Below are 23,818 nucleotides of genomic sequence, written 5' to 3' on the forward strand. Positions count from 1 at the left end.
CTAGGGGCGGGGCGGGCTCGGCGTCAGGCGGGGGGAAGCGTCGGGTAAAGCAGCGGCCGCGGCCAGGAGGAGCCGCCAACGCCAGAGCCGCCGTGGGCAGCGGGTGAGTGCGCGGGGCTGTAGCCCCCGGGGAGTTGTGTCGTTACCTCCCTTCCCTAGGGTTGGGTGCGGCCACCCCCGTCTTCCCTTCCCCGGGCATCTGCAGCGTCCTCACCCGCCCGCCCTCCTGGCACAAGCGCCCCCTGCCCAGGCACCCCCCGGGCACGTGTTTCCCGGCAGGGAAGGGCACCTACCCCGCCGCGCGCCCCCTCTTTCCCCGGCCTGGGCTGGGCCACTGCATGGGAGCAACTTTTGCTGGGTGCTGCCGCCCCCGCGTCTGGCAGCGGCCGGGCCGGGGCTGGCCGGGCTCGGCTTGGGCAAGGGTAGAGCGAGTCGCCCCTAAGGCTTGGAGGCCACCAGCTGCTCCGCTCCCGGGCCAGGGCTTCCCCCGCTGGTTTCCGGGCCGAGGGTCGGTGCTGAGTCGGGGGCGCTCCTCGCCCAGCTGCTGCGGAGAGAACGGGTCCCTCTGCTCGTGCGGGCGGGGGCGGTAGTTGGGGTCTCTGTTGCAGCCCCTGTTGCTTAGCGGTTTGTGTCTCCTACGAAGAAACGACCATTTTTGTGTTTTCCTGGTTACTTCGGGGTTTAGAAAGTCGCTTTATGGCTTCCCGTTTAATGGAAGACTCACACCCCTTCCTGTGTCTGGAGTGGTGGATCAGCGCTGCTTGACAAGTGTGTGTTTCTCATCCTCTAGCTGTACCTTCATATGCTGTTCTTTCTACCTTGCCCAAGAAACACTTCAGCTTCCCTTTGACCAAAGTTTCTTATGCTGCATTGCTTACATATATACACACACAGGTACATCTTTAATATGATAGTAGCACAACAGACCTCGTAGTACTTGTCCTGGGGTGAGAGGAAGAGTCGGTAGTAGAGTCAGGTATATTAAAGGTGATGGTGCAGCTTTTTAAATTGCAGTTGTCGGTAGTGCCATCTTGTTTATCATGGACCTGACTTATCCGCTATTGAAAGTGCTTTTCATTCTTACACTTCACGTTTGAAATTGTTTATGTTCTGACTTCTGTGTATCTACAAGGTGAGCAATGAAAATCAATTAAATGTATGCTTTTGGTCATAGTTTCACTTTAAGCTACCCAGCACTAAATGTTCTGGCTTCTTCTGTCAACTGGAGAACACTTGTTTTAAAAAAGTCTGAATTCCTCATGTGAATGTTTGAGAAGTAGAAACCTTTGGGTGTTAGATTTTTATAGAAGGTTGTTTTTGAAAAACATAGCCATTAGGCCAAAATGTAAATTGACACTATCCCTGTAAAGTTTTGCATCCAGCATATTTTGGAAGACTCTGTAAAGATGATATGAAGACATAAAAATGCTCACATGAGAAATAATGAGTTACACACACACACACAGCTCTCCAGAGAAACACAGTATAAATTACCAAATGTTAACCTACAATGTAACTCAAGTATGGGTATTAAAATGGAAACACTAATTATCAAAGCTCCTTATTCAAAACCAAACAAAAAAATAACAAAACCACAGGCTTATAGCTTGGTATTCTGAATCCTTCCTACACTGCCAGATGTCAAACAAGGCTCCACCATCCCTATCTTCCCTGGGCCATTCTTTACATGTCCTGTGTGGTAGTGTACTGAAAAAAATATAATGAACCTTTTGATGGTCCCAGATTCCAGAAGCCAAATGCCGACTTTCCAGAAATCTTAACTATAATTAGCACTTTTTTTGATCAATTTAAATTTATTTAAAAATAAAACATAAAGTTCCTATCTGATGATTTAAAGCTTCACAGTACAAAATAAAATATAAATGACTAGTCATCTCACATTGTTAACAGAATGAATCAACTAATTCCTGGATGACAAAATAAACTCAGAACAGCATTAGGGGTTAGATGATGTGGTGATTAAAACACTCCTGACAACCTGGCACCTTCCCTGGTCTAGTGCTCCCACCATGGGAGTTGTACCAGTGGTGAAAAGATGAGAAATTGTCGGGAAAGGGCTAATAACCAAAAGGTGTGTGTAATATCTAGGTCTTTCTACTGCAACTAGGTCAGTGCAGGTGGAGACCTGCACAGAACTCGTTGAACTCAGTAGAGGTTTGTGCAGGGTTCTAAATCTACAGATTGAGTTGCAAAAACAAGGTCTTAAATTGTATTTATTATCCTGTTAAATTTGTTTATGAAGCAAGGGAGGGAGCTCCAAATCAGGGGAGTCCCAACAGGGGTTTAGTTTGAAACACCTTACTTCCTCTATTATTTTGGAAGTGACTTAAACATGTGCAATGGGTGTCACAGTGTTTAGATTGAGACAAAGTTTGGTCTTGAATATATGTCTACAATTGTCATGATTGCAATGAGTTATACACATGTATGTAAGGGCAGAACCTCTGTATAGCATATTACCTCCTTGTTAAGTATTGTTATGGCTCAAAGTCAGGGGTGAAAGTAACACAGAGGACTTACCAAAACGGGGGCTGGCTCTGGCCCCCAGAAGGTGTGGGGCCTGAGGCAGAAGGGCAGGGAGGTGGGGTCAGTGTCCCCCAGCCAGTGCATCCGCACTGCCTGGCCCCTGCTGCCCAGGACTCTGACTGCTGCCACGGCAGCAGCAACTAGAGCCCCAGGCCGTTTTAAATCGCCGGCCCTGGGGCAGCCGCTCCTTTTGCCTGCTAGTGCCCCCCCCCCCCCCCCGGCAGTGCTTTAAACTGGGTCGTTTGCCACGGCAGCGCTTTAACATCACCTGCGTTTGGGTCGGTACCCGGGGCCACTGTTTACTGGTACCGTACCGGCTTACTTTCACCCCTGCTCAAAGGGAAACAACAGGTTATAATCTTGTCTTTGTCTCAGTGCAAGAACATGGGGACATTCAAAATTAAACTGAAAGGTCGCAAAATCAAAATTGTAAATGGAAAAAATATTTTCTGCTCACACATAATTGGACTGTGAAACTCACTCTCACAGGATGTCAATAGAACATAAATTTAGTAAGATTCACAGAGGGATTGGATGTTTATATGGATAATAAAGATATTTAGCGTTAACGTAGACAAACTTCGGAAGTAAGATTAAAATCTCATGCTTCTGGGGTTAAGCCAGGGTTTAAATTCTCATAGAAGTATTTCCCAGAGCTTGCAGCTTCTGCCTTGCGGATTTGAAAAGCTCTGAACAGCTCCGGCTGAATTTAAACCCTGGTTTAAGCCAATATCTAACTTTTAGGATGAGACTTCATGGGGGCAAGTTACACCTCACTTATGTACTGTGGGTTTTTGTACCTTGTCAGAGGCATCTGGTTCTGGCCATTGTTGGAGACAGTTTACTGGACTAGATCATGGGTCTGATCTACAATGGCGATTTCCTATGTATATTATCAAAACTTGCTTTATTATTATTATTATTTTTTGTATTTATTCAGTTTCTACCATTTCAATCCAAGTTGAAATACTTCCAGGCAAAAAGAGAACTCTAGTGTAAGACACAGAAATATCAATATAGATTATTTGTAAAAATAATCATAAACATCTTACAGTCCATTAAAGTAACACAAGAAATATTGAAAATATTCTGCTTTAAATTAAAAAATGGGGAAATCTAACACTATATTTCACTCTGCTCCTCACATATCAAGCTTAGTTAGCTGAGTTCAATGAACATTACTTATTTTGCAGTACTTATGCTTAACAAATATAAGATTTTTCTGAGACAGAATTAAGTACTGGGTTTGACTGCAGAGAATTACAGTTTGGAAGGGCACAACAGAGATATTCAGACTGTATAGGTAAAGTCTCAACCAAGCTGATTTCTCTCTTTCTATCTTGGGTGCTCCCCATTTCTCCATCTCCTCGAAGTGTGTGTGCACGCACACAGTTCAGAGCTTTTGGGCTGATGTGAGAAGGAAAGATCTACTCTATATGCAGCTTCGGTTTTGATCTTACTCTTTGGTGGATACCTCCAATGCCTTTCTCTAGCCTGTTTTTGTGGATATAGGGAGACCTTTTTCCAGATTTATCAATCTGAGGTTTTTTAACAAATACTCATTTCATTCTTTTTCCCCTCTAAACTGCTAGGTGGTTTGTGGCAAAGAGATATTTATTTATTTTAAGATAAGACAGGAAAACTTGAATTGGTGCTCATAAAAGCGGTGTCATTCAAAATTATTGCCAGTTATGGCACATTTCTTTAGTTTTTAAGGGCTGAATTTTCAAAACTCAGCTAAGTTGTGGTGAGGTAAGAGTGGTCTGTAGTTAAGGTACACGACAGATATACCCCAGTGAGATTTGGGATTCAGTTCCTTCTTCTGTCTCATACTTCCTGGGTGCACAAATCTCTTCATCTCTCTTTACCTCAGTTCATCATTTTTTAAACATATATAAATATATCCCTACCTCAAATGGGAGTTGAACATAAATTCATGAATACTTGTGAGAAGCCCGGACACTACAGTGGTTGGGAGGAGGAATATAAATACATAGTTAAATGGCCAAAAATGCTTGTTGCACATGAAAAATTAGTATCTGCATGCACAAGTACAATGTTTGCATATTCAAATAGTATCTTTTGAGCACAATGGTTGAAAGTGTGTATTTTGGAGCTGCAGTGTATGCAGTGATTTCTTAAAAGCTGATCGTAAAATCTGCACACACAGTGGAGACCCTATTGGTATTGGTATACAGAGAGCTGGTGTCTGAATGTGACGTGACCGTAGTTGAAACAGGAATAGGTAGAACATTTGTAGACGGAAATTATTTCAGTGGGTGTTTCTGCTTTAAAATCACAGTGAACTGGCATATTTCTTTGCCAGTATGATCATGAATTTAGTGAACATATTAGAGCTGGTTAGGAATTTTCCATTGCAGTCTTTTCAGTGAAAAATGCAGTTTCTGCAAAATAGATGTTTTCTGCAGGGAAATCTCATATTCCCCAAAACATTTAGATTTTCCATTGTGGGGAAAAAATCCAAAATGAAGTATTTAGTTTGGGAGCTGGTCAACATGAATCAAAATAGTACAGTTTGTCAAACTAAATCAAAATGTTTTTGTTTTGTATCCATTAGACCAGAGGTTCCCAAACTTGGTTCGCAGCTTGTTCAGGGTAAGTCCCTGGTAGGCCGTGAGGCGCTTTGTTAATCTGAGCATCCGCAGGTGCAGCCATTCGCAGCTCCCAGTGGCCACGGTCACTGTTTCCGGCCAATGGGAGCTGCAGGAAGTGGTGGGAACCAAGTTTGGGAACCCCTGCGTTAGACGTTGGTCTGTTTTTGCCGGAACTGTTGCAGTGCATAATGGGAAATGAGGTTTGGATACTCATGCCCCCATTCTCAATGAGCTGGGTTTCCCAATATCAGTTCAACAAGGGGGGAGGAGGGGTAGAGAAAGGGAAGGGGGGTTTCTGCTGCATTGTGGGAAATCCAGTCCGCTCAGGAAATTTTGCTGGTAGATGAGAATAGTGTGTGAGGGAACCAAAACCAGAATTTCCATGAGTTACCACGGCAGCTCAGGGGTCACAGATAAATGCTGAAACAAAACATTTAGATCTAGTTTGACAAACCAAAATGAAATGTTTCTATTCAGGAAAGTCATAATGTTTTGTTTAAACATTTTTGAACCAATTTTATTTGAACTTTCTGTTGCATGAAAAAATTTCATATATGACTTTGTCCCAATTTAAGATAAAAACAAATGTCAAAATATCAGAAGGGATGGGAGTAAATATCATAAGTATATAGGAGTAACAGACACTACAGAGAGCTGCTCTTGTACCTAAGGTTGTAGTGAACTGTTTTATTATGAGAAAAAGAATATGACCATGTAATTAAAGACAAAACTGTAATGTACATACAAAAAAGGCAGGGTTAAGGTTGCATGGCCCACCCCAGCTTTTGGATATTAATGTTCTCAAAACATAAGTTTTTGAGTGGAACTTATTTTTTATACTTGTCAATTATCAGTTTTCCTTACAATGAGTGGAGTAGAAGCAGCTTGTTTATAACTTTGTTGCACGTCAGGCTATTTCTGGCCCTTTTTGTTCAGTGTCAGATATTTCTGCTTTGTTTTTCAAGTCTGTTATCTATACTCTTCTTTTAAGAAGATATTTTGATATTGTTTTGGTCTGTAGTCTAGTGAGCTACCCTAACTGTGCAGATAAATAATTTGTAAATCGTTTATAGAAGGATGTAAGTAGACAATGTGCAAAGAGCCTTCTGTTAGGAAGAATTCTTTTCACAGTGGTGAATAGAAATGAGACGCTTGACCTCCGTCTAAGGAAAGGGCTCTGCAATCGTCAGTTTAGAAGAGCTTTCTCTTCACAGCAGGCATCCAGTTATAGACCCTGGTGGCTATAATAATGCCTAATAACTATAGCCCACTGTCTTTTCCTCCCATAGCATTAATTTGCTTCATTATTGTTATATCAGGATATTAAATGAGATTAATCCACAGGTTTAGGTAACAGAGATATATAGTGCTCAGTTTTTCAGAGAACAAATGTATGTAGACAATAACTTAGTTCGTTTCTGTTATGATATTAAACTCTGTGTTCTATGTGATACATCTTTCTGCAACTGACAAAACAATTTAAATAGTCTGTTAAATGAAATTACAAGGTTGAAAAGCTTCATGTGTCTTATTTCTGTTTCTAAAGTTCATATAAATAAATATACCTAAATGGTCCTTGTTTTTCTTTTAATAAAATCCGTGCCAGAAGTCCAATACTCATGACAAGCCAGACAATAACAAAAAATTGTCTGTACAATAGCATTGAGGAATTGAGAGAGAGGGGATCTTAACGCCAAGTTTCAAAGGGTTCATGCAATGAGTGAGTTAAAGAAATGTCAGGTTAAGAATCTTAGAGGTTAAAAAAAAATCCTCATGTATTGCTACTAAGATACCGTACATTATTAAACTGAATTTTAAAAAAATCTGTTTTTTTCTATTAATGCTGTTTAGTTTACTATGTACACTCAAGCACTCAGACAATGAAGATAGCCTAGTCAGTTTTAGTATCTCCTGTACGAGAACAATGCTGTAGATTTCAGATGCTTCAGGAGTGGGAGTTTACTGTAAATAAGTGGGGTTTTTATTGGCCAGGGGTAAAAACCTTGCTTTTACAATGGTGATATGCTTATGAGTAAAGATGTGCCTAAACTGACTTATGAAACATAAGGACAATGAATTAAATGACTTAAGACTTCTTCTATAACTCTGATAAGTAGTGTTTGAAGGTACTTTTACAGGTGAAAATAAAGCTTTTTAAACTGTTGCAGGGACTTCTTTTGAAGAGTGAAACCACAATTGTGTCATCAAGAGGCATGATAGAATACCATGACTGCTATGTTGTATGGAGGAGCTGGTTTGCTATGCTTTTGGAACCAGACATTTAAAAGACTTCCTTTTTCGTGCTGCAAATTATAATCAATTACTATTCACAATAGAAATTGGTGTTTTGCAATTTTGTATGCGGTTATGAATCTGTGCTACCATAAAATTATCCTTTTACAACTCTGTTGCTTTCTTCATCTACATCTGGCCAGGCTACAGGGCTTTCTTACAGAAGCAGAGCTCCTTTACAGGTGGATGCTTTGTCCCCTCAGTGTGCTCTGCACCTTTTAGCATGTTCATATTCTCAAGTTAGTGGCGAATGTGGCTGTGTGCTTATTGAACTGAGTGTTTTTCCGCTGAATGTCTGTGTTCCAATGCTCCCGGACTGAAATTAAGGTGTTGATTTTTGAGCAATGAAGCCTTGAATGGTTTTGGACTAACTTAATTGACGGGAACCTTTTCTCCCCCTGTGGTATATTTATGGTTACAATCAATAGAGGCTCCTAAAATAGAACATCTTCAGACTGGCAGAGCGTTCTCCATGAGGAGCCCTTAATCAGTGAACATTCTTATCAGACCACCACATTAATGAATTGCCTGAATGCCAATCTTCAGGGCTGGCAACAAGACTCCTCTATTTCTTGGGCTTTTAGGATATGTTCCGGGAGGGTTGACGTCTCTCTTTAGAATAAAGAGGTATTTTTCATCTCATGGTAGACTTTATGTGGATGTTGTGTACGTTTTTACATTTGCTTATGTGGACCATAATTTTAAACAAAATCTTCTAAATTTTTGGAAATGACCTTTTTAAAATAAATGTCTCTATGAAGCGTAACATTTTCAAAAGTGCCCAACTCCATTTTCAAAAAAATTGAAAATATTACGCTATATAAAAATTTTTAAATGGTCATTTCCAAGCAGTTTAATAGAAAACAAGTTCTGAAAAGATTAAACACAAGTAATAGTAACAAAAAAAAAATCCCTTCTAGATAACTTATATATTTGTATTTATTTAAAATCATTGGTACACTATTAACTGGCTTTCAAATACATACTCGCTATCGTCAACGGGCTTTTTGAAATTGAGGTGACTTTGGTTGAAACCAGTTTTACCCCAGTTAGTTTTATCTTTGTGCACACATGTGCTCTTTGAAGTCCGAGATGCTGAATATAATTGGACTAGGAACTACTTCCTCACTGTGGTGGAAGCTGAAGGTTAGAAATACCAGTGTGTGGGGTTTGATATTTTTGATATTTAAGACATTTTTCTCATACTTCTAATATTAAAATATACTTGATTGATTATGAGTGTTCATATTAGAAAATAGTGTCAGGTAACTTGCTTCCAAAATTAGAGGTTGCTCTCCTGTTCCAAGTTATTGCATCTGAAAATGATGATAGCCTAGATAGGTGCTATTGGCAAGGCTATTTGCAGCATTTCACTGTGGAGAAGATTTCTCTTTACTCCATCTGTATGATATAAAATACATAAGCATTGCTAGTTATGTCCCTCTGTGACAAGTTGATGTGTGTATTAGTTGAGTGAAAGGCAAAATGTACATTATTCTGGCTTTCTCGTCTCTTTTTTAATATAGAGAGATCAAGTTCACCAGTCCAAACTCACTTTAAGGGGTGGCATTCCCTCTGAAGACACTAGTTAGGAAACAAGTGGAAGTCAGTAATTATGCTAAAATGATTTTAAATTATAATTCTCAGTACTATCCTAGTTACCGTTCTGGAAACTTAAAGAAATGATGGGTCCTCTTCCAGAGGTCTGTTAATGATTTACAGCTTTGACTGCCTCCTTTGCTGCGCAATAAAGGCCCCCTCCTATAGGAACAGATTGATGATTGTGCCATTTCTGATAAGAATTTCACAGGCATGAAAAGGTTTTCTTTATGACTCAATCACAAAATCTAAAGTGAGTTTAAATTGTTTGTTAATAAGGCACAGTGATTTATATAAAAATACCTTCTAATTCCATAATAAAAAATTGCCCATATAACTTACTTGGGAAGGGCAGTTATCTTTCATATTACCCATAACTCTAAAGCTGTGATGATGGTGGCAGTGAGTTGTTATGGCCTTTCCTTTGTGGAAAGGAGCTTAATAACTTTATCATGCCAAAGGAGTGCTAAAGTTATGGATCGTGGGAAAAATAACTCTTCTTGGTGAGAACAATCTGTATTTCTCTCTAAGTGGTCAGTAATTCACAGCAGTGGATGCAGAATGGTCACTTGGTGTAGCCAGGGTAGGGGAGAAATGTCTGTGACATGTCAGTCTCTTCTGAACATAGACTGATATCACTTGTTCATGTGAATGCTGGTTACATTTTCTTAAAGTTGCTGAATAAAATATTTTTATAACTGTTACAGTTATGGTACAATAAACCTGTAACACTGAAGACTGCTCTTGCAGATCCTCTTTGTGATGCATTTGGAGCTGCTTTGTAATTTCTTAATATTGTATGTTGACGTGGTTATTGAGATGTGTTCTGTATGACTGTTGGTTTTAACACAACATGAGACTTTCTGAAAAAACAAGCAGGAATAGAAAGAATGGCTCAAGATAAGGTACCTCTCTGCAGACCTGTGAGTGGTTAAGGGGCAATGCCAGGACTACTAGCTATGGAGATTTTTGCCTTCTCTCCAGATAATTTACAAAGCTGGCTTAAACCAGGACAGGAAAAGGCACCACAATGCAGGTGATCAAAAGAACTCTGGCAGGCTTATTAAAGAACACATTCTTGAGGGAAACACAGTGGGGAAGTTAGTTGTTTTGGAGAGTCAGGCTGAGCCAAGGATGGGGGTCTGAAGAAGTTAGGGCTTGCTAAATTATTAGGGGATGGTAAGTCTTTAGGTAAGATAGACAAACATGTAGGCTGTTTGTTTTAAAATTATTTTTCTTGAAATGCTTTGTTCCTACTGCAAAATAATCAATATTGCTATTTTCAGAGAACTGTCTGATCACCATATACCACTGGGGAAGAACAGCAGGTACCTAAAGTCAGCCGGACCTGCTGGGTAGGAATGATTGATACACAGGGTACTGTAGCCCACGGCCTGGTCCAGGCATGGGAGAATATCTGAATTCCATCGCAGTATAGGGAAAGGGATAATGGTGCAGTTACCCCTGAACGTTGAAACTCTTGTCTTAAGAGACATCCTCAAGCTATCACTAAATGTAATGGATAGTTTTATATTTCACCTCTTTAGGAGAATGCCCTTTTGTTGTTGTTTTTGTTTTGATTTTGTCCATCAAGTAGCTGCTTAAGGCAGCTTTCAATGGCTCTTTGTTTGAGTGAACCCTTAATTTTCCAGGTTAGGATGTATGCATTTCAGAAGTAATGTCTGTCTCAATATTTAACTTTAAATTACTGTATCAAAAATATTCTTTGCAGCTTATGCAATGGTATTAAAAATAACACCCAAGAATACACAAAGGCAAATAAAAATATTATCAATCTATGCAATATGCAATCCTAGAACAGCAAAGAGAAGATAAAGGAGCCCCAGCAATCAGGAGAGGAAATATACATAGTCTTTCATATGCTTAATTATGTTGTCCTCTTTTTAAAGAACAGGCAAGAAGTTGCTACTACAATGTGCATGAGTAATAAATATTTCAGGTTGGAAATGACTCGACATATGTTATACAGGATTTATATATTGAATATTTTTAAATTGTTGTGTGAGTTGATGATGATCTCCTGGTGAATCACAGCTGCCCCGGGATTGGTGGTGGTTAAACTAGTTGAAGGCTAGTATATCTCATTGTTTGGAGAGCTTGACTTTCTGGCTTCTGTCCACAGTTTGACTTTATCAGTACAGAATGCCTGCCTCATGGTTTAATGATAACTTGAATTTAAATAACTTAACCAGAGGTTTGAGAGGAGATGGCATATGAACTTTTGCAAATTAACCTGACTTCTTTATATACATAATTTATGCAGGCTTATAGGAACACTGTTCTTGAGACTAGGAATAGATACAGCAAGTAGTGAACCATAGATGTTGTGTGGTGGCAAATCTGATGTAGCTGGAATATCTCTAGCCTTGGACAAACATACTAGTAATTCAGTCAGGTGACAATATACCGTGTGATAAGCAGAGTAGAAAAACCTGGATAGAGTCCATCTCACTTTGAGACTTTTTTGGCTTTCTGTGTGGAGAAGATTAATCAGGTAGGAACATCCTGTTTATCTGGCTGAGTTGTGGGCCATCTTTTTTTTTATTTTATTTTCTCTCTTACTGGCTTGAGAAGTTTGATATCGATCCTTGTTTCTCATTTGGGATGCTCAAGGCCTACCAGCTCTTTTTTCCCCTCATTATCAAAGGTGAGCTCCAAATCAGGTTCAGAATAAATTGAACAGAATGAGCAGTTAATTCACCAAAAGCTACCATTGATGGTCTGGACTATGGAATTATATCGCCCCATTTGAGCACAGTCACAAGGGAATCCACAGCTTTTCTTGACTAATCCAGTTGATACTTTAAAAAATAGATTAAAAAAAAAAGTGATAAGGGGCTAATTTGAGTCTACATCCCAAATCTTGTCATGTGATGTGATGCAGTTATATTGTTTCCTACTCATATTATTCAATGTTAAGTGACGCCTTTGGGCAAAATGATTGGAAACCAAGGAGTTAGTTTCATTGACTGATTTCATCAAGCTGTATAATTCCTGTCATGTTCACAATATGTAGCAGTCGAGAGGGCAAGGGGCCTGTGTGGATGGAAATCTGAACTAAATTAGCCAGAGTTGGCTGTTGAGCCTAATCAAGATGGAAGTGAAATGCTGTGTTCTGATCTGTCTTCTTATCTGTGTGTAGGGTACAACCAGATCTTGTAATGTGTTAATAAATTGGAGATGGTTCTTGGCTATTCACAATCTGAAGGAATCAGTTTTCTGAGGAAGTCAGGATGTTTCTACCAGACTTGTAACCTGGGAGATTCTCCTTCTTCACAGTGATCTAGTTCCTGTCACAGGATTTTGCCATTGAAACTCCTTCTGCTGTGAGCTACCAGCAGGGCATCTCCATCACGGGCAGAATGTGGGAATTTGTTTTATTCTCTGATGTGATCACTTGTGAATATTTTTTGCATTGGCTGCCAGTAGAAAAATGAGTGAATTGCAAATATGATTTGTTGAGATGCAAAGGCTAAAAAAGACTGGATCCAACCTATCTGAAGAAACTACTCTGAAGAAGGTTTATTGGCCTTTCTGGACTGTGCTCATCTTCAAACCTCCACTTGATGGTGCTGTCTGCTCACCTTAGTTTGGAGGGGTGGTCCCAGAGCTATGAGGGGAGCCCACAACTGGAGGTCTGTATTAATCCTTCTATCAGGAGGAGGAGGGAAATTAGACAATAAAACTTACTTTATTTTGTAGGTTGTATGGTGCTTGAGGAACTACTAGTATTTTTGTTTGTTATTGGCGTGTTTTGTACATATCTAATTGTATTTTTAATAGTAAAGCACTCTGCATCAAAAGGACACCTATTTTTTTTCCTGTATATAAATATTTTAGTGCCTAGTTTTATGTAACTTATGTGGGAAAAGAATTCCAGATATTCTTTGTAAGTTGATTTTTGGCTTTATTTATCTGACAGTGTGTGTCATTTAAAAATACATTTACATTTTATATTTGTTTGTTTGCTGTGTAACAATTTCTGTGATGAACCCATCACATGTTTCTCAATTTCCATTACGCTTTATCCTATAAATGGTAAATTATGTGGAATATTGTGGGTCAATGTCCTGGCTGCTGCTTCTTGCGGCCCCCATTGGCCTGGAGCAGTGAACCGCGGCCAGGGGGAGCTGCGATCGGCCAAACCTGTGGATGCGGCAGGTGTGCAAACTGGTCCGGCCCGCCAGGCGGCTTACCCTGGCGGGCCACGTGCCAAAGGTTGCCGATCCCTGCTCTACCCCATAAAGCTACGCTCCTCAGGCTCCCTGGACTACTAAGTTATGCCACGGTTCCTTAAGAACTCTCTAGGGCAGTAAAAGCTAGAGCTAGGAAAGGTGGGTGTAGGTAGTGGCTCTGGAGAGTTTTTAAAATTAGTCAACATTAGGAGGTGAACTTAAACAAACTGTAACACAATTTAGAAAAATAAATACTTGTGAATTTCACATAAGGTTTATTTTTGTTCAACATTGCTTTGTAATTATAAAACAAACATAAATCCCCTTAAACATTCAGGATGACCTGTATGAAATAACTAACATGTAGTACTTTCCTGAAGCCACGCTGAAGTGTTTGTCTTCTAAAAATAAATAGTGATGTCATTAACCTTGAATCCATCTCTTTATTTGTATGTGTGTTGTTTACTGTCATTTTGAGTCAATTTGTAGATTTTTGCAGCTATAAATAGTGTGCTTGAAACGTTTACTGTTGGCAGCCCCCCCCTTTTTTTTTTCCAGATTGCATTCTGAACTCCATTTTGTATGTATGTTCATATTGAAATTGGGTTACAAATAGTTATCTTGGTACTACTATGAAATATTTAAAATACTGTTGAAGTTCTTCAATTCAGTGTACTATGAACCTGGGGAAACCTTTATATTGTTAGCTCCTTTGGATGGTGGCAGATTCAGTTTTAAAAGATGCAATTTATCAATTGTTAAGATGAGTCTGTAAACTTTGGGGGGAAGATATTATGCGGCAGAATGAAGAGCAAAGGTGGCTTTAAGTCCCTTCCCATATTATTGTCCCTACTAGGGCCGTACCCAGCCGAAGTTAGAGCAGCCTTCTGGATGCAGTTGCACAAGTACCCTTGCCCAGGTCTCCTCTCCCACTGGCTCCCAGTCCCAGTCTTTCTTCCTGGGCTCCTCGGCTCCTCATCCAATATCAGTGTGTGTCCCTCTGACGCTTTGTCTCAGTATCTTTGTCTTCCCTGCCCCATTTGTTTTCAGTCCCAGTTTTCCCCCAGCTCCTCATCTGATCTCAGACTTCTATTCCTCCCTCCCCCATTTCCCTTGCTGGCTCCAAGTCTCCCCCTTCCACTCCAAGCTTCCATTCTCATCACCCCCACTCCTCCCTAGTCTCCTTGTCCCATCTACATTTGAATTAGGCAGCTTCCTCCTCCATGCTGCCTGAACCCAGCAGAGAAGTAACTGAGAAACACAGGTGAGACATTTTCTCTGCTCTCATTTCAAGTGTCTGGACTGGACCTGACATAGCCCACTGCAGTGCAGAGGTGCAGTTGCCTGGAAAGGGCTTCTCAGCTGTGTTGTAACAAGCCCAGTCTGACGGAATCTTCAGGGAATATAGCTGCTAACATCTAGGTAGTCTCTACTAAGCATGTGTGAACTTCCATTATTCCCCCCCTCCCCCCCCCAAAGGCTTATAACTTGGCCAAATTGGGGCCTACTTTCATGGAGGTGTTGCATCTGCCAAAGTTCAAAGCATGGGGGCATGAGAGTTGTTCAAAGAAATGGTCGCTAAAAATTTTTATTGTAGGAAAACATTTTTTTCCCTAGCCTTGTTCTTGGAAATGGCTCAACAGTTTTGGATGAAATTATCTCAAACAAATTCACTTCAGCCCAAATGGTTAAAATATGGCAAAGTTTTATAAGCAACTGAAAACAGGGACTTCTTTTTTTATAGTGATAACGGTCAGCAAACATTAGTAATAGGTGGTACCACCAGCCCCATCAGTCATTAATTTAATACTACAGTTGAGAATCTTATTTTTCCTAGGTAGCTTAATTTTCTCCTCTTTTTTTTTCCATAACTCCCATCTCTATAGCTATATCATCAAAATATGTATTACCTACACGTGCTTGTCTATAGTTGGCTCTTATATCTGACTGTTTTCCTACATGTTTGAGTTTCCAGTGTACTATAATTTGTGAATTCTGCACCATCTGTTGTACTAGGTTTACTTTTGTCACATGGCTTTTGGTATGCCTAATTAACTGTTAATGATTTTCAATTACTTAAGCAAATTAGGGAAGCCAACATTAAAGTGTTGCTTTATTGGGATTTAGAAATCTTCTATCTCGGAATACAAGTTTCTCCACTTTAATACCTATCTTTAGCCATGTATCCTTTTTCTGAATTATATTTTTATTAGATGAAGTCAGCCTGACTGAAGTTCATAGTCATGGAGCAGATTAGCATAGAATGGAGCATGCTTCCTGAGGACATGTAAGACTCCTTATCTCAGCACCGTTGGGAGATTGTAGGCAGGACAAGACTCTCTTTCTACAATCATTATGAACTTCCAGTAGAACAGTAAGCTTATGTTCTTAGGGCAAAGGTCTTTCTTCAGAAGAGTCTTTTCAATGCTGGGTTCTCTGGGTTCTAACCACTTGATAAAATTGGCTGCTTTAAACACTGATTTATGTCTCCATTGTTACATTTCTTTGGTGCGTATGAAGACTAACTTGACCTACCTGCTATCTAGGTCAGTTTGTGGTTGAACAGATGTATTTATCCATGCTAGTAGTTCAAGAACTTGAATAAGACCATTAAAAACATCAACTCAACACTGTGATAATACTTTTTGGAAGTTAATTATTTGAGGCCTGAAATCCTACAGTATCAACAACTGTAATAATTTTGTATATTAGCTTTCATTAGACGCTATTCTTTATTGCAACGTCTCTTATGAAGGGAATATTATCAAGGACAATAATTATACCTACTGATTTTAAACTTGTGGTAGTTCTCAGATTTCACTAAAAGGGACATTAGATTAACGTCACTTCTGAAGCTGGAGTACTTAAATTAACTTACTACATTTCTGCTTCAGTGAAGTCAAGAAAGTTTATTGATTGTTTGTCACATTGATAGATCAGTGTGGACATGTCTTGGTCGTACCTTTCTGTTTGTTTGTTTAAATCTGTGTTGCGGAGAGTTAGACTGACACAGCATTACTTCCCTAACTAAAGCCAGGTCTACACTACAGATGTATATCAGTATAACTGCGTCACTCAGGGGTGTGAAAAATCCACGCCCGAGTGACGTAGTTATACTGACCTAACCCCGATGCAGACAGTGCTGCATTGGCGGGAGAGCTTCTCCCATTGACGTAGCTACTGCCTCTCGTGGAGATGGATTAGTTATGTTGACAGGAGAAGCTCTCTTGTTGGCGCAGGCCCCTCTTCACTTCAGTAGAGCAGCTGCATCGGTGCAGCTGCGCCGATGCAGTGTTTTAAGTGTAGACCTGCCCTAAAAGGGATTATTGGGGTCTACATTTCATAACTTTCTTTTAACTTTTTTTTAATTTTGTGGGTCAGTATTTTACTACATGTCAGTATTCTATGTATTGCTAGCAAATGCATTCCACTGTTGAGGCTGTTTACTTAAAAACTAGCTGGCTGGCCGTTTTTGTTTTTAACTTACTGAGCGTTTCCTATTTTCCTTCCAGTTTTTAAGATAGGCAAATTAATCTATTGGTCCATTTCTGAGTTGTATAGGGTTACTTATATACCCATCACATGGATATCAACCACTGTTCACCCATAATTTAGCAGTCACTTATTTCAGTGGCTGCCATTGTTACCAACTGTGCTTTACCCAAGGGTAGTGTTCTTGCTTCTGATGTACACTACAGTCAGCTGTCTACCTTGGAGCATTTGCTTCTTCCTGTCAATCCAGTGTCAATCTGAAGCCAGATGAGATTGTTTTTAAAGAAAAAGCATGTTGGCCAAAATATCACATGTCCCAGGTAGGTGACTAGACAGTTATTTCAACCCCTGCAGCTCTTGTCGACTTCCATTTAACCTGAATAACAGAATTGCGCATACTGGGGATTAAAATATACATTGTATTAGTATTTGTGTTTTACTTAGGTATGTCATCTGAGCCAATTAAAACTACTACTGTAACACTCCTATTATCGGTAATTTAACATATCCACCAGAAACGGGGGGCACTAATGGAGACCTTGCAAATCAGCTAACTGGATCTTGTCTTAAAGCAATCTAGTTATCTTACATATCTGAATCCTCTGAGGCCCTTTCTTTTTCAGTACATGAGTTGTCAGTTTCTTTCTTGTCCTCACACTTTGAGGTATCGATAGTGGATACAAATTATATACTGTACATATTTCCAAGGAAATAAACCCTTTAGTTAATCCTGCTGTAAAAGCAAAATACATTTTGGCACAGTTTGACACAAATATGAAAGGAGGGGGAAGGGAAGAAAGTGGACCTACTAGACTAGTTGGCTTAGAAACTCTCTGTTCTACAGCACATGGAATAGGGAAAGCAAATACATCCCTTTCTCTTCCCAATGATGATTTATTTAGAAAAACATCTTTTAGTCTTGCTTCAGTCTGCAATTTAGGCATTACCTACCAGTCTGATGTCTTCTGGAGTTTATTTTCCAGGTCACAGTTTTGTTTTGTTTTTTTTCTCAAAAAGCTATTCAGAGTTTTCAAGAATGACTGTTGTGATGCTGTCTAAAGGGGAAGGTGACCATCTACACTAATATGGTCACCACTGTTACAAAATTGTGATAAATCTTGAACAAGGTATGCTTTGTGAGGTATCGTTCAGAAAGTCATCGTTTGAGTATTATCATCTTGTTATAATGTGTGTATCAAGTGTATTGAGTTACAATCCTATAGCAAAATTTTATAACTTCACATGCAGTGTTGATACAGGAGCACACATTTGTTGCTGGTTTGGTTAAATCTCTAGAATATACCACCCGTGTGGGAGTGTCTGCCCAGTTTTTTAACAGTCTGACCTGCTGCGGCTCTCTCGGCTGTGTTCCATAGCAGGTATGCTGACAGCTATATCATACCCATCAGTTATCCTTTGACAACTCTGGTTTATTTCTTGACAATATGAAGGATTGTGGATTTTTTTCTTCCCTGCTACTAAGAACAAAAGTTGTAAAAAATCTGGGTGGGCATAGGTATCCTGGATCCATAGGGTCTGGTCTATTCCCCAGGCTGCAACGAATCTCTTGTGCTGAATCCCAAAGGGTGTCACAGTTCCAAAGGGGCAGACCTTTGGCATTCAAGACTCTGAGACTGGGCCTTCCAGTACCAGTGATCTCTATCTCTGGCTCGCTTCATCAAACCCAGCTAAGTCAGGCCCCTGTGCGAGAGTTGTACTAGTCCCCTTCAGGGTGCACTGCTCTCTTAGTATTTGCAGCAATCAGCCAGCCAAGCTGTTATGGACTCCCTTTCTGACGCTGGCTCCCTTCCTTTTGTCCTTAATACCAGGTGAGAGCTGCTGAGGCCCTCCCAAAAGCAAATTCTTATCCCCATATTCTGACACCTTTCAGTCTATTGATCTTGAGCTGGGGGCAGTAATTGCCGTTCTCTGCCCACCCAGCTCTGAAGGCAGTGCAGAAGTAAGAGTGGCAATATGACAACCCTCCTACAATAGTCTTGTCCCCCAGCTCCCTGTGTCCCTCTTTTGGATCAGACAGTTGTGTGACCTAAACACCCACAAGAGCAGGTTCTAAGGATATGTCTATGCTTAAAATGCTACGGTGGCACAGCTGCGCTGCTGCTGCACTTCAGTACAGACACTACCTGCTCGGATGGATTCTCCCATCAGCATAAGTAATCGATCTCCTAGGGAGGCAGCAGCTAGGTCAACAGAAGAATTCTTCTGTCGATCTAGCACTGTGTATGCACACTGAGGGTTAGTTTGGCTTAACTATGCCACTTAGGGGGTGTGTGGGTGTGTTTTTCACATCCCTGAGTGACTTGGTTAAGACAACTTAAGTTTCTAGTGTAGACCAGGCCTAACCCTTCTTCAAGAAATGCAAACTAGAGAGGGAAACTGAGGCGCACGTAGGAATAAAAATATTACAGAAAATTGTCACTTTGTCACAATGGGCTTAAGATCATAAATCTTTTTTTAAAGGACAACTTCAGAAACTCTTTCTTGTATGCAAGGGTATATTGCTAGAACATTCTCATTTAAGCTCCACTCCTCTCAGTTTTCTTTTTAAAAGAATACTGGTTCTTTTGTAAAATTTTTGGCTCATGCCAACAAAAGATCTAGTACTAGTTAAATAGCAAATTTTCTCCTGGAAGCAATTTTTTCTAATATTTTCCAGTCTAGTGCATACTTAAAGTTTAGTATTCTTTTGTGGGAGACTAATTACACATATTCTACACAGGCAATTTTACATTCAAGGGATGAGGGGTAGGGAGGTGATCTATGGCAAGACAAAAAGAGGCCAAATGTCACTGTTTCCAGATTTATTTATCTTTGTTGGAAAAATCCCACTTCAAATATTTTTGTGGTGATAAATTCTGTTCTTGAGGTAGATTCATAGTGATGCTATTTATCCTTAGAATGTCAAATTTTCAGTCTCCAATCTCGCTTATTTAAACACACACCCTTTATTTGAATTAATTAAAAAAAAAAAACTTGTCCATCCTCCCTTTAATAAAACAAGCAAACAAAATTGGATATTTTGAATCCTCCTTTCTAATAAAAACCTAAGAAAATAGGCCTTTCAGTGTGTCCTGAAGGTGAGCTAAACTTGGGCCACGTTGGATCAAAGCGGGGAAGCAAATTCCAAAGTTGAGGACCCTCGAATGAGAGCTCCTTGTCACAGCTGAACGAATCTATGGATTGGCAGCCTCCCTGCTAATCTAGGCTGCCAGATGGCTAGAGCATGTAGAGAGAGGGTGGTTTCCCAGATGCCTGGTAATCAAATAATAAAGTCCTTTATTGATCAAAACTAACACTTGTAATTTGCACCTGGAAATTATTTGGTAGCCAATGCGTGGAACACAGGTACAACATGCTTCATGTGTGCAACACTGTAAACCAGTAAAGAGTTTCAGCATAAAAAAAACTCAGATGCATTTTACCGTGGTCTCTGAGAATTGTATCTCTTGGTCACAGGAACCAGACAACAACAAACATCAAAATTCGACACAAAAATACTCTATAGCTTGGGATTTCTTTCCCACACCCACAGCCTCTGGGGCTTAGGAGAATGGCCTTCTCTCAAGCAGTCTCTCCCTACTTGTTCTTGGAGCAGCTGTTATGGCCCCTGCCTGGAGTATGTGTGTGAATCAGGAACAGGTTAGGCATTAGTGTATCTGCACACTGTTACAAATGCATTGTAATTCTCACTTTAGAAATAAAATCTGGAAGTGTCCAGAAGCATGGATAATGAAGACAAGATCTGCTGCACCCAGAGGAAAAATTTTCAACCTCTCTGCTTAGCATAGATATAGAAAGCACTCTTGGCCTCTGACACTTTTTTTTTTTGGACATCCAGAAGCAGCACAGAATTCAACAGAAGCCCCTAGAATATGAACTTTGTAAAAAAAAGTGGGTATATTCAAAGGAGCAAATATTCTTTTTTTGCCATCCCCTCTGGTTTTCCCTACAGCTAACCAGCATCTCCTTTCTGTTCTGGATTGAGCTTTAGTCAGTTGTCTGTCTTCCAAGCACCAGTTTCAGCCAGACGCTAGGAAAAACCAAACAGCCTCACTGTTTGTGTCCGGTGAAAGAGACGTAAAGCTGTACTGTCATATCAGTGACTGTACTGGAAGCCATCTCCTCAGGCTGAACATTGAACAGGAAAGTTGTCGGAAGAGAACCCTATGGTTCTCTACATAAATGGTCCTTTAGTGTTAGTATATGCCCCAGAATAGCGCGCGCACTCTCTCTCAGTGTATATATTCATATAAAAATAGGGGGTTGGAATTCTTGACTAACACAAAAAATGTAAACTGAAATATAATTTGAGTGGCAGCACTTTTACTCTTCCTTCATAAACAGTATAAATGTGTACTGCTGCACCTTCTCAAACTTTGGTGGGTATTATTGTTAGCATTGCCGTTCCCGCCTTTCTGGTATATTTTTAAAAGGAAGTGCTGGCTGTCTTTGACAAGAAAAATTGCTTGTACGTTTAAAGGATCAATGTTTACAAGCAGTGAAATGCATGTGGGTATTGTAGTGCTGTATTCAGGTGCAGACTTTAATCTTCAGAGCTGTGCTTGAACTGCAGGAAACATCTACTGAATGTCTTTCTTAGAATCATAGAATATCAGGGTTGGAAGGGACCTCAGGAGGTCATCTAGTCCAACCCCCTGCTCAAAGCAGGACCAATCCCCAATCAAATCATCCCAGCCAGGGCTTTGTCAAGCCTGACCTTAAAAACTTCCAAGGAAGGAGATTCTACCACCTCCCTAGGTAACGCATTCCAGTGTTTCACCACCCTCCTAGTGAAAAAGTTTTTCCTAATATCCAACCTAAACCTCCCCTGCGTGCTTTCTCATATGGATATATTAATATAAGTGTCTAGGCACACGCTGGTTGTAAACACATTACACAAAGCATTTTAGAAGCAAAAGTATTACTTCAGACCTTCTGAAATCTCCCCCCAGCCCGCCCCCATTTTCTTAGCTATGGAGCAAAGCAAACCAATTGAGACAGAAGCCTCTTAAGCAAGATCCTAATTGAAGTGGTGCATACTTCAAAAAACCCATACAAACACTCCCCTCCCCCAAACACCCCTTTCACCTAAACGTTGATATGTAGATGTGAACTTTAAAATGATAAATTAAGGATTGGAATAACTGGGTGAATATCACAATGTTGTTACCTGGTGTCATCTGGGATTTTTGATCATGTTGTGAGCAAGACTTTGTTTCTGGTATTATAGATAATTTATCGGATTGTCTCTTTACCAGGTAAAAGACTTTCATAAAGAAGTTACCTTGCGTTTAAGGAAGAAGAATAAAATAATGTTTCCAGAGGGGGGTGTGTGTGTGTGTGTGTTTCACAATGGGTGGAACATCTATGCCACAGTGGTATGTGCAGGAATGAGTGGAAGTGCTGCATTTAAGTCTCATCATGGTCCTGAAAAGTCTTGGGAGCACTGTTGTCATGTTACATTGACAAAGGTCTGTCTGGCAGACCCTACCTCATAAAATTCTTTTTAAAGAAAAGGCAAATGTGACCACATGTCTGGCACTACAGGGCCTGAAGTGGACCAGACCAAGTAATTGAAATAAATATGCTTGCACATGTAGTCCATATTCACATATGTTCCATGACCCAAGACATGTTGATGTTGAACGATGAGGTGAAGTGAGCTCCAAACTATGTTGTTGGAATGTGGTATTCTGGAGCCCATTTTCAAAGTAGTTGTACAAACACTACAACAGTTCGTTTTCTGCACACAAAGATGTTGAGGTTTGTGACAGACAATGCTGTTTACATGAGCACAGACTGGAGAGAGAGCCTGGAATGATCTATTTAATGGCATACCATGTAGTTTGTGCAGTATACTTGCTAAGCTAGTTATAGGGCATTTGGGTGAACTTCTCAGTGTAAATGACCTTGCTGTCTCTTTGTGTTTATATATAGAAATACATCATTTGGACAAGATTAGTGCATGTGACAGCGTTGTAATTTTGTCCTAATTACAAAATATCAAATGTGATATTAAAGGTATATCACTGCATACAGCTGCATTATTGCAAATGCTTAAAAAGTATAAATAAGGTTCAGTGAAAAGTCACCTTGTGTGTGGCAAGGCACTGGGTTTTTTTTACCTGAAGTCACAGGGGAAGCATTCAAGCAAAGAACTACAAAAACGTCATGGCAGGCTATGGAGAAAGGTGCATGACTACATTTTGCAGATAAAAGTGACCATTCTACTCTATGTAAAATTCATTGAAGCATTTGAATTTTTAACCCTTCAAGGTATTGTAAATTTTTTGTAGAGAATCAGATCTATTAGACTTTGTACTTGGTCAGTGTAAAGAAAAGAGAAGAGTTCAGATTTAGTAGTTAGGCCAACACTGAACTAGGAGAGGTGGATTTAGGTGTGAGGTAGGTGTGTGGGGTTGGCTTTTAAGTGTGACCATTATATTAGGTGGGGTATTGCTAGTATAGAGGAACTACTGCATCCCTTATTACTTCCCCATGTTTATAAATAGTGTAATAAAAACAGTTACAGTGCATAACTACTCTTCTAGATTTAAAAAGTGACTGATAGTAGGATCTTAGAGTTATAAGGCACTGATTCATAGGGTCCAAGGCCAGAAGGAACCATTGTGATCATCTCTTCTGACTTCCTGTACAACACAGGCCATAAAATGTCCCCAAAATAACTTCTGTCAATGATTCAATGGAATGTTGTTACTTCACAGAATATATCTCCCAATTCCAAATAATGTACAGTATAACATATAGTATTTAAAATTAAGTTAGCCTTTATTGAGCTTTGATTTAGAGATGTCTAGCTGGTTTAATGCAAAACATGCTTGCTTTGTGGAGAATTGGATTAATTAATCATGAATGGTATGGATAAAGTGAATAAGGAGGTGCTATTTACCCCTTCACGTAACACAAGAACCAGAGATCACCCTATGACATTAATAGGCAACAGATTTTAAACAAACGTAAGGAAGTACTTCTTTACATAACACCTAGTCAGCCTGTGGAACTTGTTGCCATGATACATTGTGAAGGCCAAAAAAG

General features: G+C 39.9%; 1 protein-coding gene across 4 annotated transcripts in view; it reads left to right on the forward strand.

Moving 5' to 3' along the window:
- The first annotated feature begins 14 nt into the window (after positions 1-14).
- Positions 15-23,818, forward strand: part of PAM (peptidylglycine alpha-amidating monooxygenase) — a 222,010-nt gene continuing 198,206 nt past the window's right edge. For all 4 annotated transcript variants that reach the window (XM_074952904.1, XM_074952905.1, XM_074952906.1 and 1 more), the window contains exon 1: positions 15-103. The gene's annotated coding sequence lies outside the window, so the exon portion shown is untranslated. The remainder of the gene's footprint in view (positions 104-23,818) is intronic.

Source organism: Natator depressus, chromosome 5, assembly GCF_965152275.1.
Source record: "Natator depressus isolate rNatDep1 chromosome 5, rNatDep2.hap1, whole genome shotgun sequence".
Taxonomy (NCBI): domain Eukaryota; kingdom Metazoa; phylum Chordata; order Testudines; family Cheloniidae; genus Natator; species Natator depressus.